Source organism: Mesoplodon mirus (genome assembly GCF_964341445.2).
Source record: "Mesoplodon mirus genome assembly, chromosome: 8".
Taxonomy (NCBI): domain Eukaryota; kingdom Metazoa; phylum Chordata; class Mammalia; order Artiodactyla; family Ziphiidae; genus Mesoplodon; species Mesoplodon mirus.
In genome coordinates this window covers 35,870,120-35,886,987 of record NC_138984.1, presented here as the reverse complement: position 1 = coordinate 35,886,987, position 16,868 = coordinate 35,870,120, and the positions used below count along the sequence as shown (strand labels likewise).

The window sequence follows — 16,868 nt, the reverse complement described above, 5'->3', positions numbered from 1 at the left end:
TTGCTGATTATTCGTGAACGTGAGTTCGTAATGGACATAATACCATATATTAACAGTGTGGAATATTTGATATGAAAATAAAAGGAAAAAAGAGAACTACTAACATGCCAGTAGTAAGAGTACGAATGTGAAATATAAATCATTGTAATAGCTCACACATGATGTCTGCTAGGTTATCCCTGAAGAGGGAATCCACACCAAACTACAAGATTGCATCTGAGATTACAGATTTTGGAGGTTGCTTCCTTCTACATTCCTAACGCTTATTATCATACGTATCAGAATCTTAACAGGTCTCAAGTACTTCTTGCTACTAAATTAAACATGCTTAGATATTTTGTTAATATATTACATGTAATAATCTGAAGTAGTAATTTACTAAGAGTTTCTATAGGTGCAATTAATTTTTCCTAAAATTTGCTCTGTTTCCTGGTAATTATGACTAATTCAAGACTTAAAAATAAACTGAATTTTTTTCAAAAATTACCTCTTAACCTTACTACGAAGTCTTTCACAATTCAGTATTTTTGAAATGATATACCTGATGGGTTAAAACAGCAGTATCATCAGTATTCTAAGTAAACTCACTACAAATGGATTTTATTTTCTGTTTTTAACTGAAAGTTATCTTGCCCAATGCAGAATTTCTTTTATCTTTGGACAAAACTGTATTTGGCTTAGGTTATAGGCTAATTACCATTAGGGTTCTTTTCCTCTCTCTCCATTACTTTTATGTATTGTTGCTTATTTAGCAATCCATGATGATCTTTGACCTCCTGACTCAGCAAAGCCTGCTTCCAGGTCAGGTGGCCATGACCTTGTGTGGACAGAGCATGGTCTGTTAGCAGCACATCAAGAAAACACCAAAGACAAATGGATTTGTTGTTTCTCTACTGACAAGTTAACTCTGAGCTCAAATCATAACTGGTAAAAATGATTTAAAGACTCAAATATTTGGTACAGAAACCTTGATGAAAATCTATACTTTTCAAGAAAATAAGAGTATATCTTTATTTCATATGGAAGATAAATTGTGGTGGTTTATTTGGGACAGCTTTTGCATTTTATTATAGACATTTTATTATAGACTACTTAAATTACTTTGCAAAAAGTAGGTTAAAGAAATTAAGAAAGTAATGCTCATATTTACATGTCCTAGTATTGGAAGTGAATTCCAATTTTTATGCTAAACATGGGGTATACGGATAAGTAAATTAAAGTTCAAATCCTGAAAGTTACTCATTATGTTGATAATCAACTGAATATTGTAAATTTGGCCATATTCTTTTAAAATGTTAATTATTTCCATCATTAAGGTCAGTGATTCTTAATGGTGGGTGGTAAGGGTCTATTTTGTAAACAATGTAGTACTTTCTCTCATAGCTCTGATTTTTTAAATTACTATCCTTAATTTGATATTTCCAATAGCATTATAGGAAAATAAGAAAGGTTTTCATTATCAAAAGACTGAGAAACCCATTTTAACTAATGTGCAGTTAAAGGTTGGTCCATGGCATAATTTTTGACAGGCAAGAAACAGAAGGAAAATGAGTTGTTCTCATTGAGCAGAAATCCAGACATTCTTGGGGAGGCAGAAGGGTACATATCTAAAGACCCAAGAAAGGACACACACTTGGAGAAGTTAAAAGGAAGAAAGAAGGAATACAGTGCCCAGAAGAGTCCTTTGTAAATAGTAAACACTCAATAAGTAGTTTTGAGTGAATAAATGAACTTAGACCACCCAACCATATGAAGCATTGATCTAATTTACTTCTGATATAGCATACAAAAGTGACACAAAGGTAGTTAGTAGGAGTGAGGAGAGACTTAAGCTCTTTGGGCATCGCTAGAAGTCTTATTCATGTTTAAATGAAGACAAATCTCAGATACCAATTTACCTGACATTTTCATTTTTAGAAAGGTAAAGAAAATGAAGGCAACTTCTATTTAGGGATCAAATTTTAACCAAAAAGAGATTGCTTGCTGAAATAGAAGTGGAAGGAATCTGTATCCATTTATTCAACCAATATTTACTGGATGTCTGCTATGTGCCAAGCACTTGGAAGACTATAGCCGTGATGTCCTCTTAACTTTTGTGATAACCAAGGAGCAGGTTACTTACATACAGCAGACTTTAGGAGGGAAATTTCAAATAGTCAAAGAAGTAGATGTGATTCCATAGTCTGAGACCGTAAAAGAGGAGATGACAAAGGAGATGAGAAACCCAGTCCTTAAGTTCAAATTAGGGCCCTTTCTATGTGTTCCCAAGACTCCTCAAAACTCTCTTCTCAAATCCAGTATCATGCTGGGTCATAATTCCCCTGCGCTCATCTCTATTTACTCTGAAGCTTTAAGCTTCAAGACAGCGGGGCTGCATCTATCATGTTTATCTTTGTATCCCAGCAAATAGGACAGTCCCTGACACATAGCTTATATATGCCCAATAAATTATGTATACATACACACCCACAATTCATTATATATATAATGAATTAAGCAATAAATAGTGATGAAATTCTGATAATATAATCATGAATACTTTCCCAAATTATCAAAGATAATGTATACACCCACACACACGTTCCAAGTCTAACAATTCAGTTTTTTGAACGATTCGAATTAAAGGTTTGAAAGTTCTAAATAATGAGGAAAAGAAATGGCTGTGGCTGCAAAGGGCGTGTTTAAATTAACTCAAAATATAAAAGACCATTTCAAGAAGAACACAAGGAGAGGCAAATAACTGAGAATACCAAAGAGAGAGATAATCCCATTAGAATAGTGTCAGGAAGCCTAAAGTCCAGAGTGAGCTGAAGTATGTAAAAAATTCTAAAAACAACAAAAGAGACTTAAAAAGCTGGCAAGGAACAATTCTACAGAAAATGATGGTGACAAAATAAGCCAGACATAGAAAACTGGAATGCTTGTGATGTTCAGTATTGTACCCATTTTTGCTAATGACATAGGTATAATTTCTGTCAAGACTAGAATATTATTTTTATTGTAGACTTTTTGTTTTACTTTTGTAGAAAAAAGAACAAGAAAGTGACAGGACCTCTGATGAGAAAAACAAAAGCCTATTCATCTCTTCCTATTTTTGCCTTTTAATTGAGGATCATGATTTCCCACCTGGTAGGGTAGAACAAAATGTGAACAAGAGGGAATTGAGGCACGCAGCAGCATAACACTAGATCCTTAGCTGTTTGGCATGGATTGGGGTCTCCTGGCCCAGACTGTATCCACAAGCCTGAGAACACTCATGCCTGTGACTGTCCCACTCCAGCCAGCCACACTGGAGACATTTCAGCGAATGGAAAAGTCCCCAAAAGCCTGGAGATTGACAAAAAGAGAAAATATAAAATCCCAGCAAAATTCTAAAATTTATTCTGAAACTTTTTGAGAACACTCAGAAAAGAAAGAGGTAATCATTAGGCACCAAAAGGAAGTCAAGCAGGACTAAATGATTTTCCTCTTCAGTAGAGTAACTAGAATGCAGGATGAAGAAAATGTGGTAGATTCAGTATGTATGAATTTCATCAAGGCAGTTTTCACAATATCTTATGATCCTATTAGGATTTAATGGAGAAATATGAACTGAATGACAGAATAGTCAAGTGGATTCACAGCTAGGTTTGCATAACCAAACCCAAGGAGTGCTAAAGAATGGGCCCATGTGATTGCAGGGGTGATCTATAGACATCTACTTCTGTTTTTCTCTAGATCTCTCTGTATCAGTAATGTGAATGATGATTAATCTGTTAGAGGTAATACAAATAAGTGACATCTTTTGAACTCTTAAGTGTCAAACACTTTTCTATTACTCTATGTGTATCCGTTTATTTAATCCTTACAGCAAGGAAGCTGCACAGCCTCTTAGATAGCCTCATCCACCAGCAAGAAGAACTACAGGTCTGCAGCCTGTGGAAGGAAAACCACATTCACAGAAAGATAGACAAAATGAAAAGGCAGAGGACTTTGTCCCAGATGAAGGAACAAGACAAAACCCCAGAAGAACAACTAAATAAAGTGGATATAGGCAACCTTCCAGAAAAAGAATTCAGAATAATGATACTGAAGATGATCCAGGACCTCAGAAAAAGAATGGAGGCAAAGATCAAGAAGATGCAAGAAATGTTTAACAAAGACCTAGAAGAATTAAAGAACAAACACCGAGAAGAATTAAGGAACAAACAAACAGAGATGAGCAATAACTGAAATGAAAAATACACTAGAAGGAATCAATAGCAGAATAACTGAGGCAGGAGAATGGATAAGTGACCTGGAAGACAGAATGGTGGAATTCACTGCCACAGAACAGAATAAAGAAAAAAGAATGAAAAGAAATGAAGATAGCTTAAGAGACCTCTGCGACAACATTAAACACAACAATATTCGCATTATAGGGGTCCCAGAGGAGAAGAGAGAAAGGACCCAAGAAAATATTTGAAGAGATTATAGTTGAAAACTTCCCTAACATGGGAAAGGAAATAGCCACCCAAGTCTAGGAAGCACAGAGAGTCCCAGGCAGGATAAACCCAAGGAGAAACATGCCGAGACACATAGTAGTCAAATTGGCAAAAATTAAAGACAAAGAAAAATTATTGAAAACAGCAAGGGAAAAATGACAAACAACACAGAGGGAATGCCCATAAGGTTAACAGCTGATTTCTCAGCAGAAACTCTACAAGCCAGAAGGGAGTGGCACGACATATTTAAAGTGATGAAAGGGAAGAACCTACAACCAAGATTACTCTACCTGGCAAGGATCTCATTCATATTCGATGGAGAAATCAAAAGCTTTACAGACAAGCAAAAGCTAAGAGAATTCAGCACCACCAAACCAGCTCTACAGCAAATGCTAAAGGAACTTCTCTAAGTGGGAAACACAGGAGAAGAAAAGGAACTACAAAAACAAACCCAAAACAATTTAGAAAATGGTAATAGGAACATACATATAGATAATTACGTTAAACGTGAATGATTAAATGCTCCAACCAAAAGACACAGGCTTGCTGAATGGATACAAAAACAAGACCCATATATATGCTGTCTACAGGAGACCCACTTCAGACCTAGGGACACATACAGACTGAAAGTGAGGGGATGGAAAAAGTTATTCCATGCAAATGGAAGTCACAAGAAAGCTGGAGTAGCAATACTCATATCAGATAAAATGGACTTTAAAATAAAGAATGTTACAAGAGACAAGGAAAGACACTACATAATGATCAAGGGATCAATCCAAGAAGAAGTAATAACAATTATAAATATATATGCACCCAACATAGGAGCACCTCAATACATAAGGCAACCGCTAACAGCTATAAAAGATGAAATCGACAGTAGCACAATAATACTTGGGGACTTTAACACCTCACTAACACCAATGGACAGATCATCCAGACAGAAAATTATAAGGAAACACAAGCTTTAAATGACACACTAGACCAGATAGATTTAATTGATATTTATGGGACATTCCATCCAAAAACAGCAGCCTATACTTTCTTCTCAAGTGCACATGGAACATTCTCCATGATAGATCACATCTTGGGTCACAAATCAAGCCTCAGTAAATTTAAGAAAATTGAAATAATATCAAGCATCTTTTCCAACCACAATGCTCTGAGATTAGAAATCAATTACAGGGAAAAAAATGTAAAAAACACAAACACATGGAGACTAAACAATATATTACTAAATAACCAAGAGGTCACTGAAGAAATCAAAGAGGAAATCAAAAACTACCTAGAGACAAATGACAATGAAAACACGATGATCCAAAACCTATGGGATGAAGCAAAAGCAGTTCTAAGAGGAAAGTTTATAGCAATACATGCCTACCTCAAGAAAGAAGAAAAATATCAAATAAACAATCTAACCTTACACCTCAAGGAACTAGAGAAAGAAGAACAAACAAAACCCAAAGTTAGTAGAAGGAAAGAAATCATAAAGATCAGAGAAGAAATAAATGAAATAGAAACAAAGAAAACAATAGCAAAGATCAATAAAACAAAGCTGGATCTTTGAGAAGATGAAAAAAATTGATAAACCTTTAGCTAGACTCATCAAGAAAGAGAGGGGGAGGAATCAAATCAATAAAACTACAAGTGAAAAAGGAGAATTTACAACGGACACCGCAGAAATACAAAGCATCCTAAGAGACTACTACAAGCAACTCTATGACAATAAAATGGACAACCTGGAAGAAATGGACAATTTCTTATAAAGGTATAACCTTCCAAGACTGAACCAGGAAGAAAGAGAAAATATGAACAGACCAATCACAAGTAATAAAGTTGAAACTGTGATTAAAAATCTTCCAACAAACAAAAGTCCAGGACCAGATGGCTTCACAGGTGAACTCTATGAAACATTTAGAGATAAGCTAACACCCATCCTTCTCAAACTCTTCCAAAAAATTGCAGAGGAAGGAACTCTCCCAAACTCATTGTATGAGGCCACTATCACCCTAATATCAAAACCAGACAAAGATACTATTAAAAAAGAAAATTACAGACCAGTATCACTGATGAATATAGATGCAAAAATCCTCAACAAAATACTAGCAAACAGAATCCAACAACACATTAAAAGGATCATACACCATGATCAAGTGGGATTGATCCCAGGGATGCAAGGTTTCTTCAATACATGCAAATCAATCAATGTGATACACCATATCAACAAATTGAAGAAGAAAAACCATATGATCCTCTCAATAGATGCAGAAAAAGCTTTTGACAAAATTCAACACTCATTTATGGTAAAAACTCTCCAGAAAGTGGGCATAGAGGGAAGCTACCTCAACATAATAAATGCCATATACGACAGACCCACAGCAAACATCATTCTCAATGGTGAAAAACTGAAAGCATTTCCTCTAAGATCAGGAACAAGACAAGTATGTGCACTCTCGCCACTGTTACTCAACATAGTTTTGGAAGTCCTAGCCACGGCAATCAGAGAAGAAAAAGAAATAAAAGGAATCCAAATTGGAAAAGAAGAAGTAAAACTGTCACTGTTTGCAGATGACATGATACTATACATAGAGAATCCTAAGGATGCCACCAGAAAACTACTAGAGCTAATCAATGAATTTGGTAAAGTTGCAGGATACAAAATCAATGCACAGAAATCTCTTGCATTCCTGTACACTAACAACGAAAGATCTGAAAGAGAAATTAAGGAAACAATCCCATTCACCACTGCAACAAAAAGAATAAAATTCCTAGGAATAAACCTACCTAGGGAGAAAAAAGACCTGTATACAGAAAACTATAAGACACTGATGAAAGAAATCAAAGATGACACAAGCAGATGGAGAGATACACCATCCATCATCCTTGGATTGGAAGAATCAATATTGTAAAAATGACTGTACTACCCAAAATAATCTACAGATTCAATCAATGTCTATCAAATTGCCAGTGGCATTTTTTACAGAACTAGAACAAAAAAATCTTAAAATTTGTATGGAGACACAAAAGACCCCGAATAGCCAAAGCAATTTTGAGGGAAAAAAACGGAGCTCAAGGAATCAGACTCCCTGATTTCAGACTATACTATAAAGCTACAGTCATCAAGACAATATGGTACTGGCACAAAAACAGAAATACAGATCAATGGAACAGGATAGGAAGCCCAGAGATAAACCCACACACCTATGGTCAACTAATCTATGACGAAGGAGGCAAGGATATACAGTGGAGAAAAGACAGTCTCTTCAATAAGTGGTGCTGGGAAAACTGGACAGCTACACGTAAAAGAATGAAATTAGAACACTCCCTAACACCACACACAAAAATGAACTCAAAATGGATTTAAGACCTAAATGTGAGACCGGACACTATAAAACTCTTAGAGGAAAACATGGGAAGAACACTCTTTGACATAAATCAAGGAAGAACACTCTCTGACATAAAACACAGCAAGATCTTTTTTGATCCACCTCCTAGAGTAATGGAAATAAAAACAAAAATAAACAAATGGGACCTAATCCTTACAACAATCCCTATGCAGTTGCTATGTTTATCTCCACTTTATAAATGAGTAACACAGAGGGTTGAAGTAACTTCCTCAAGGTCACACCGTTCTTAGGTGGCAGAGCTGACATTCAAGCCCAGACTGTTTAATTAGTGGCATAAGTTACATCAATGATATCCATTAAATTGTGGATGACCAAAGTGATGTGTATAGCTAAAATTGTAAAGTTATAGATTTGGTATCCAAAAAAAGAAAAAAGAAACTCTAATAGACTGGAAAAAGTAGCCAAATGAATAAAGATAAAATTAATTTGAGTCAAATATAAACTCATACACTTAAGTTCCAAATAACTCAACTGCAAACATAAAGATTGGGGAGATGGGACCTACTAATAGATCAAATGAGGAAGTCTTGGGAGTTTCATTTAATACAGGCTCATTATGACCGATGTACAGTGTGATTATCAACAAAATTCAATCTTAGAGCAAAATTTAAAAACGTTGTTCTTCTTCCCATTGATAATTTTCCACCCCATTTGACTTTCTTTTTTAACCAAGTCAGCTTTACATTTTTTATTCTAATTCTAGGGAATACTAAGGTTTCTAATTTGGAATGAACCCACTAAATACTTTTCAGACGATTCCCTTTATTTTCATTGAACCAAAATAATGGCAGCAGACTAGTGGAATAAGCACAAGCTTGGGAGTCACTCCCAGAGGTTGAGTCCCCTCCTTGCTGTTGACTGGCTCTGGGGTCTTGGCCTTAACGTCTGTACGCCTAGTTCCCTCATCTAGAAAATGGCGATAATAATGCCTACCTTGCAGGAGCATCCTGAGGACTCAGGGAAGTAGACATAAAGAGATAAAATCATCAAAGTGTGGTGCCCGAGGGTGTTTCATTTGGTTCACTGTTGTAGCCCCATCATGTAGGCCAGTGCCTGGCACGGAGGAGGTGCTCAGAGGTGTTTGCTAAGTGAATACTGAATGAATGAATGAATGGATGAGTGAATGAATGTGTTCAGTAGAGGATAGTTCTTACTAAAGGCATGGCAGTGTTTTCAGATGTGAGAAGTCTTTGTAAAGCAAGAGGCTGATTATTCACAGGTTTGAAGAAGGGGAATGCTTTGCCATAGCTAAGTTTACTTTTTCCCATCATGCAGCGTAGCTTTAGGATTTTTTGAAAATTAAAGTAAAACTGTGACCATTAGGTCGTCTTTGTAGTGTTTCTTCAGTCCTTACACCATTCTTCCATGAGGTATCTAGAGAGGTCTCATTCTGCCTAGTCAGATATTGTTTGAAAGCTTGAAATGAAAAATGAAACCAAGTTAAGTCTGGCTGGTAGCCATTCAGAAATAGATTTTTTTTTAAAGTAGATTAATTTTCAAAGACATTTTTCCTCTTTAAGACTTCCTTGTTTTTAAAGAAGCATTTAATAAAACAGGAACATCTTTTCAGTGTCTGGTTATCTCTTTTTCAAGACTGAGTTTGGTAAATTACATAGTATTAGCTGTTGGTCATCTTCCAGGTAAAAAATAAAACCATATGAAGTCTTTAATGTAATTTATGAGTTTCTCTCCTAGAGCTAAGTGAAACTCAGCTTCATAGCTTTTATTTGTTTTGGGGCCTTTAATATTAGTCAGATTAAAGCTTATGTTTTTATAAAACTGTAAGGACAAAGAATTACATTAAAATAGCTAAAAAAACAAAAAAAAATCTCCAGTGTCTGATTCAGCATGTCAAGAATAACGGAGAAAATAGGGTCTGGTTTCAGAACCTTGTAACCAAAAATGACAGTGTGGTGGGATGGGGAGTTGGTGTGGGGTTCGGATGAGCAGAAACTCTCGCATTCGCTAAAAGGAAAACGAAAGAAGGATGTTAACTCTTAGCTGTATTATGAACAGGACACGTGTATAATTGAAACCAAATTGTGAACACCTTTTCACATACTGCCTTCTGATGTCATCTAATTACTTACTGCCTGCTAATCTTATCTCCCTCAGGAGCCGATCTTAAAATTACACTGCGTTGCAATTAGCTAAACACATTGCATGTAGTCAAGGCACATAGTGGACTCCCAGTAAATATTTGTTGAATGACTTCTGTGCACTATGCAGGTGGGTTTTCTTTCTGATCTCATGCATGACTTACTTGTTTCCACCAGAGAGGTTTCAGTTTTGCTCTTTCTCTTACCTGAAATGGCATTCCCATCATTGGCAATACTGCCTCAATGCAGTGCAAAAGAACACCTCCTCCTAGAAGCCTTCTCTGATTAACCCACCTGAACTAAAGCCATCTCACCCATCGAGAAGCCCCTTTTATAAACATGGTTGTAGTCATTTCAGAATGATTTAAGATTCTTATTTCTCTTGGCTCTGACATCCCTCATGCCCCACAATATACACACATCAAGAATAGGCATTGAGTCTTATTTCCCACAGGGACACACACAGGGACACCCCTGCACATGCAGTGTCCACCTATGGAAAGCACACTCAAAGGATGTGTTCTACAGCTAGGTAATGAAATTTTTAACATTAGTGTAGAAAACCAGGCAACCCTGATTGCTTGTCTCTATCGGTCTGCCAAGAATGGGTATAAATGGAATCAAGGCTGTGAGAGATGGATCTTTTTCATCAGACAAGTGATCAAAACCTAATACATTTACACCTCAAAATTGCTTTAAAGGAGATTGGATGACTAACAGAAAGTCTTCCAAAGGGAAATAATATATGGTATTATATTTAATTGAGAGACCTGTACAATATTTGAACTACTGTACAAAACCCAGTTTCGATCCATTCAATCTTTAGAAAAATGATTTGAAAGAGATTAAACTACATATTGCTATGGCTTATAGACCATCATAAGCCTTTGGTACCTTCCAAACTTCCCCCAATGTGAGTTGAGCCATAGGTCAGGCTGGGACTCAGAGCAAGGTGTATGCTTTCAGGCGGGACTTTGATTGCTGTAAACTAAAGGGATAAGCAGACAGGTTGTGAGAAGGTTTACAAAGAACCCATAGAGTGCATAAGGGTGTCAACAGCAATAAAAATCCCTATCTATAGGTGGAGTTACAGGGTATATATTGGTGAGGTTAGTGGTTAAATGTGTTTAGCATTGGGTTGGAAACCACCTTTTTCCCCTTGTATTCCACAGAAAGGATAAATTTTCGGCCTATCTCTTTTAGACAGAGCATAGGCTTTGGTGCAGGGGAACTAGAGGGCTAGCCTAGTGACCTGATTATCCTGAATACGAGGCTCTGAGTTAAGAACTAAAATAAGTAGGAGATGTTGGGGAAGTTACCTGGTTAAAGACATGGGCTACGTGGGGTCCAACACAGGAAGATGTAGAGGGCTTCAGCGCTCATGATTCGACCTTGACTCTGAGAATGACTGAAACACTACTGGGTTGGAGATATGGGGGGAGGAGGGAGAAGGGGTGGATTGGAGGGGGTGTAAAGCGATGTGGCTAGAGCAGCATTTGACAATGCTGGTTTTAATGGTGGCATTTAAAGTGATACTCCAGCACTAGATGTTGGAACCTGGGGGATAAATTATTGAAGACTCACTGAAACCAAGAAAGGAAAAATAAAATGAGAGGACATTCACTCCTCTTTTCCACATGTCTTTATTGAACATTTAAAAGGTCAAAGGCACTCTCCTAGGTACTTTGGAAAAGGGAAAGGAGAAGTGGAATTGATCAGAGACAGGCTTTTTTTTTTTTTTTTTTTTTTTATTTATTTTTTTTTGCGGTATGCGGGCCTCTCACTGCTGTGGCCTCTCCCGTTGCGGAGCACAGGCTCCGGATGCGCAGGCCCAGCGGCCATGGCTCACGGGCCCAGCCGCTCCGCGGCACATGGGATCCTCCCAGACCGGGGCACGAACCCGTATCCCCTGCATCGGCAGGCGGACTCTCAACCACTGCGCCACCAGGGAGGCCCCAGAGACAGGCTTTTTAAAAGGAAGAAATTCTTTTTGTGATTCATTAAATCTATTAATATCTCATATATTTGAAGCACTTTAAAAACAGTTATTAATTTCCCCAAAACAGCATATATTTCAGGTGACAAATTTCTATTTTTTTATTATAGTTAAAAATTGAAATAAAATTCACTAAGGCAGTGAATATGACCTCTAGAATTTTGACCATATCATAAAATGGTCAAAATGAGTTTTATTATCTGTGATTGCGTTAGAATAAATTCAAGGGCATTAAAATCATGTTAATTCTCTTTTATCCATCTTGATACAATTACCTGAAATCAGCACGTATGAAAGGAGATTTTGTCATTTTTAGGCTGTTCTGTTATTAGCTCTAAGACTTTATTATACTTTGTTCTTTCCATGTTATAACTGCTTATTGTCTTCTAAAGACAAGTACCTTAGCTGTGAACTTGGTCACTAGAGCACTGACCACATCTGGTAGCCACAAGACAGGAAACCGTGACCTGGCATGGGTTTCTGAGCCATTCTACAAGGAAGAGGTATTATAGTCTTGGATTCACTTTTGCCTGTGCTGAAAATTTAAGAACATGATAAACAAATGACCCTGTGGACACTGAGCCCTGGAAGTCTCTATCTCTCTCAGCAGTGCTGCAGTCAGGCCTCAGCCTTGGACTGCTACCCACACCTCTCTAGAATTGCCCTAGGCTTCCCTTAAGGTGGCAGTGTCCATGGTGAGGGAAAGGTGTATCCAGATGAGGGCAACTTGTGGTCAGAAGGTTGTGTTTCAAGGGCCAGTTCCATCACTGGCTAGATGCATGACCATAACTTCTTCCACCTTAGTTTCTCACCTGCAAAATGAGGATGGAGGGGAAAGCAACCACATAAGCTATGGAGGAATCGAATGAGATTATTTATTTTTATTTATTTTATAGCACATAATGTGTGCTAAGCACTGTTTTAATCGCTTTACAAATATGAACTCATTTCATCCAAATTACTACCCCATGAGGTAGTTACTATAATCATTCTCAGTTTACCTGTGAGGAAGTGAAGATGTAGAGAGGTTGAATAACTTGCTCAAATCCCAAAACCAGTAAGAGGCAAAGTTGAGATTCAAACTTGGCAAATTGTAATTACTTATTTTCGATCATAAGAGGATAAGGAAGAATCTGAATAGCAGAAATGGGCAGTGTTTCCTGTTTGCGATCATTTGGGGGCCCAAGATCCTGTGTGGTGGTGACAGAGGCACAGTAATTAATGTAGATGTCTCTGCCACAGGGCTGGCTCTAGGGGCTCCCGGGCTGACTGCCTGTGGACGGTGAGCAAGATGGTGGGTGAGAGGGCCTGACCCTAAAGAGAAACAGTGCCTTTCTAAGAACATGTTGAATTTACGAGTTAATTTTTTTTAAGTGTCAAACCAGCAAACAAACATAGATAGGACTGAGGTGCCTGTAGGTGGCGCGCAGGCCTGACAGGCCTTCTCCATTCTGCTCCCCCAATGGTTATCCCCACTCCCGCGCTCCTCACACTAGCTTTTCCCTGGTGAAATTCACCATGAAAACTTCCTTCCTTTGGGTGAGGGCATGACCCCTAATAAACTGTATATACCCCTGGACACAGTAGTACATTATTCATTTAGTGTAAAATTAGCCAGCAGATGCAGATGCCTCTGGTTAGGTCTAGAACCAGGAACAGGTTTTAGAATGGGGAGGGGAGAGAGGAAGGCTCAGGGTGCAGTGCTAGGGATGTTTGCTAATTCATTGCACTGGACGATTAGAAGCCCTTGGCTGACTCCCACTCTCAGGAACTGACCTTTGGAACGATGACTGCGGTCCCAGCCCATACTGTCTCTTAGCCTCCGGGGCGGTCCGTGTAAAGTTCGCAAGTGCAGTCTGACGGCTCTGCGATTCCCAAGAGGAGAAGAACGACGAACTGGGCATTCGCTACCAGGGGCCTGAAGGCAAAAGCACGGGGCAGCTTTACAAAAAGGAAACAAGTCTTTTCGAAGTAGGTGAGTCCCTCTGAGCCTCAGGTGGCCTCAGCCATCCCCAGGATCCTGCTACCTACCCCAGTCTCTGACTCCACCTGCCTCGCTGTTGAGATAACTTGACGCAGTAAAAGCAAGTTGATAAAGGTGGCCAGTTCAGGGACAGGCCATCTGTCTATCTGTCTATCGAGAAAAGGCAGGCAAGCCGTGCGCTGGAAGCCCTGATGTGGAACACCAGGACACCTTACCAAGTGAGTCGAGATGGATTTTGTTGGAACGGCTTAGGAGCAGTAGTGCTGGGTCGGGGGAGGAGGCGTGAGAGGGGCTGGCTGCCTGTAGTTCTCTTCTGCCTCAGTTCCCTAGCACTGCTCTCCCAGCAAACGCCAGTGCCTGTAAGTTAGAACATCACAGACTGTTTTGATTCAGCCAGTGCCAGTGACGGACGTTTCAAGGAAGTAGGAGGGACCTGACTTGCTCTGCTACTTTGAGAAAACCATTAAATGTTTACTAGGAGGGTTCTGACTTAATGAACCAGGGATATTGTGAGTACCTTAGAACAGGGGTTTTTGAAACCAGAATATCCTCAGGAGAGACCGTGGCTTCCTTTACCAGGTGTTTATTCCATGACAGATGAGCGCGCTTGCCCAGAGTTGGCTGTGAACGTAGAGCTTTTGTTTGCCAGGTTTTGTCAGGGTTTCTCTTTGCCAGGCCAGAGCTATAGTGCAGAACCACAGTTCATGTTTTCTTTGGAGATGAATATCAGTGTTTTCCTTCAAAATTTTCTGTAAAATCTTTTAAAAAGTATGCAGCCTCCACTTCCAGCCCACCCCCTCTAACTGCGAGCCCACCTCTAACCCTCTGGGAAGCCCGGTCTCTGGGGTGAGACTGGCCACCTGGGCAGATCACAGCACCAGCATTGCTCTGCCCAGAGCCTTGAATTCCTAGTCTAATTTCCTGAGTTCACACGCTGATTTCCTTCCCCACCTCCTCTTTTCTGTGTTTTTGCTTGTATATCTGTCTTCATCAGAGGGTTTAAGCTCCTTTGGGGGCAGGAGCGCTGCAGTCAGGAGGTCCAAGTTCAGATCTCAGCTCAGGCACTTACTGGCAGTGTGACTTGAGTAGCTCACCTCTCTGTGCTGGCATTTCTTTTTCTATAAAATGAGGGCTGACATACTCCATATGGGTCTTTATGAGAATTAAATGCGTTCATACGTGGAAGGTGCCAGGTATACAGCAAGAGTTGCATAAGTGGTATTTTATAACCATTGCCAGCATTCCCCTTAGAGCCCGGCACATTGTAGGTGTTTAGTAAATGTTTGTCACATACTAATAAAAATCATTGCCCTTTGTGTAGGAATTGCCATAGCTGGTTGAAGAGCTGGGGGAAAGGAAAAAAAAGAAAGAGAAGGCATGGTATTTCCTTTTCAACATTTGGGGAGTTGGCGTGAGTTTGGTGCTCAGAGGTGTGAAGGAGAACTGTGCTTAGTCTTTTGTCTAAACCCCTCTGGAGTTTGAGATTTGTTCTGCAGGCGGGCAGTAGGGGATGGTGGGCAAGGCGGTGCGATCTGTGGGGAGAGAGCCTATTATGGCGTGCTTGGAGAGAGTGGAATTTATTCCTCCGAGCCTTGTAACGCTGGCCACTTCACCTTTCCCGAGGCGTCTCTGAGGATAGGCCTGTTTTAAAGACTTGAGCTGACATCATCGCATCTTAAAAGAACTGAGCATAATTGAATTGCTGATACAAGTGGGTACTTGCATCGGGCCCCGGGTCACCCACATCTCTATGGAAACACATGTTTGCTTGAAAGCCCAGCAATGAGAAGCAGAGCCTTCCAGGAGCCAGCATCGGGTCACTTTTAGAAAAAGGCATTTATTTATATTCTCGAGCTGTCAGAGACCTATGCAATGAAATAATTTCAAATTAAATAGAGAAATCAGGCCGCAGATGAATGCTAATAGAGCCTGCCGTGCGCCCTCCCCCTGTGCGCCCTCCCCCTGTGCTGGCGGTGCCTGAGATCTGCACGTTTATTTTAGCTGTCCTTTGCTCTTTTCCGCCCATTTGCATTCTGCTGCCTTGGGGAGGTGGTTTGGCACTTTATGCAAAAATGGTTAATCTTCATTCATACGCGTGTGCCGGTACTAAAATGGAAAATGCAAAGCCGGGCCTGCCGTAAAGTGTGCGTTGTGCTCTTCCCGGGGGCTCTGTGTGTGCAGCACGTCCAAGGGCGCACAGTCCCGATGACTCCGCTTCCTACGCAAGCACTCGGGGCTGTTGAGTCAAGACATTCTTTCATAAAGGTCTGAAACTTGGCATCAGCACATCTTGCCCTAGATGTGCTCAAGTGATATCCTAAGTGATTGGAAGCTTTTATCTGCCTCTGGAAGCAGGATTTTTCGAGTAAGTATTGACTGTTAATGACCTGTTTAAAGAAAACATTCAATTTTCTTTCTTCCCTCCACAAAGAACTTAGTAGGCAGTGACATTTCTAAACCAAAGGCTAACCCTGCTTTTCAAAAGGGGCAGAGACAGGGCTTTTAAAAGTGAAATTTTTTTTCCTGACATTTGCCCTTAAAATGCTTTTCAGTGAAGTTGTTCTAACAGTGGATTTAGAACACTGAAGTGTCTTTGAATAAAAATGCAACCTTGAGATTTTTTTTCCCCCTTCAAATTAAACAAAAAAGTTTCGGTAAGAGTCTTCATGTGAAATTCATATTTCAGTCACTATTCTCTGTTTCATTGTTTATGTGCCTTCATTCCCAATAATTTTTTTTATTAGTTTCTGCTTTATAACAAAGTGAATCAGTCATACACATACACCATTCCCAATAATTAAAGCAACTTTCCTCCGAGGAGCAAGGCACTGCACAAGAACCTTTATTAAACTGTGGGAATTAAACCACAGAAAAAAGAGCTAAAGTACTTAGATTATGAGAGACCTCAGTAATTACAAGACC

The 16,868-nt window shown here is 39.3% G+C and overlaps 1 protein-coding gene and 1 long non-coding RNA gene across 7 annotated transcripts in view; one reads left to right on the top strand and one right to left on the bottom strand.

Moving 5' to 3' along the window:
* SPATS2L (spermatogenesis associated serine rich 2 like) overlaps positions 1–16,868 on the top strand; it is a 176,684-nt gene that overhangs the window by 59,717 nt on the left and 100,099 nt on the right. Inside the window, exon 3 of one of the 6 annotated variants that reach the window (XM_082630131.1) lies at positions 9,983–10,096. The exons of 3 other annotated variants lie outside the window; for them this stretch is intronic. The gene's annotated coding sequence lies outside the window, so the exon portion shown is untranslated. Of the gene's footprint in view, positions 1–9,982; positions 10,097–13,812; positions 13,938–14,142; positions 14,165–16,868 lie in introns of those variants that run through there. 2 more of the 6 variants (XM_082630132.1, XM_082630133.1) reach the window with 2 other exon arrangements.
* Positions 11,938–14,887, bottom strand: LOC309809210. Its single transcript, XR_014294828.1, has 3 exons — positions 14,162–14,887; positions 13,739–13,880; positions 11,938–12,774 (listed from the first exon to the last, which is right to left on the bottom strand). It is a non-coding gene; the product is annotated as an uncharacterized lncRNA (long non-coding RNA).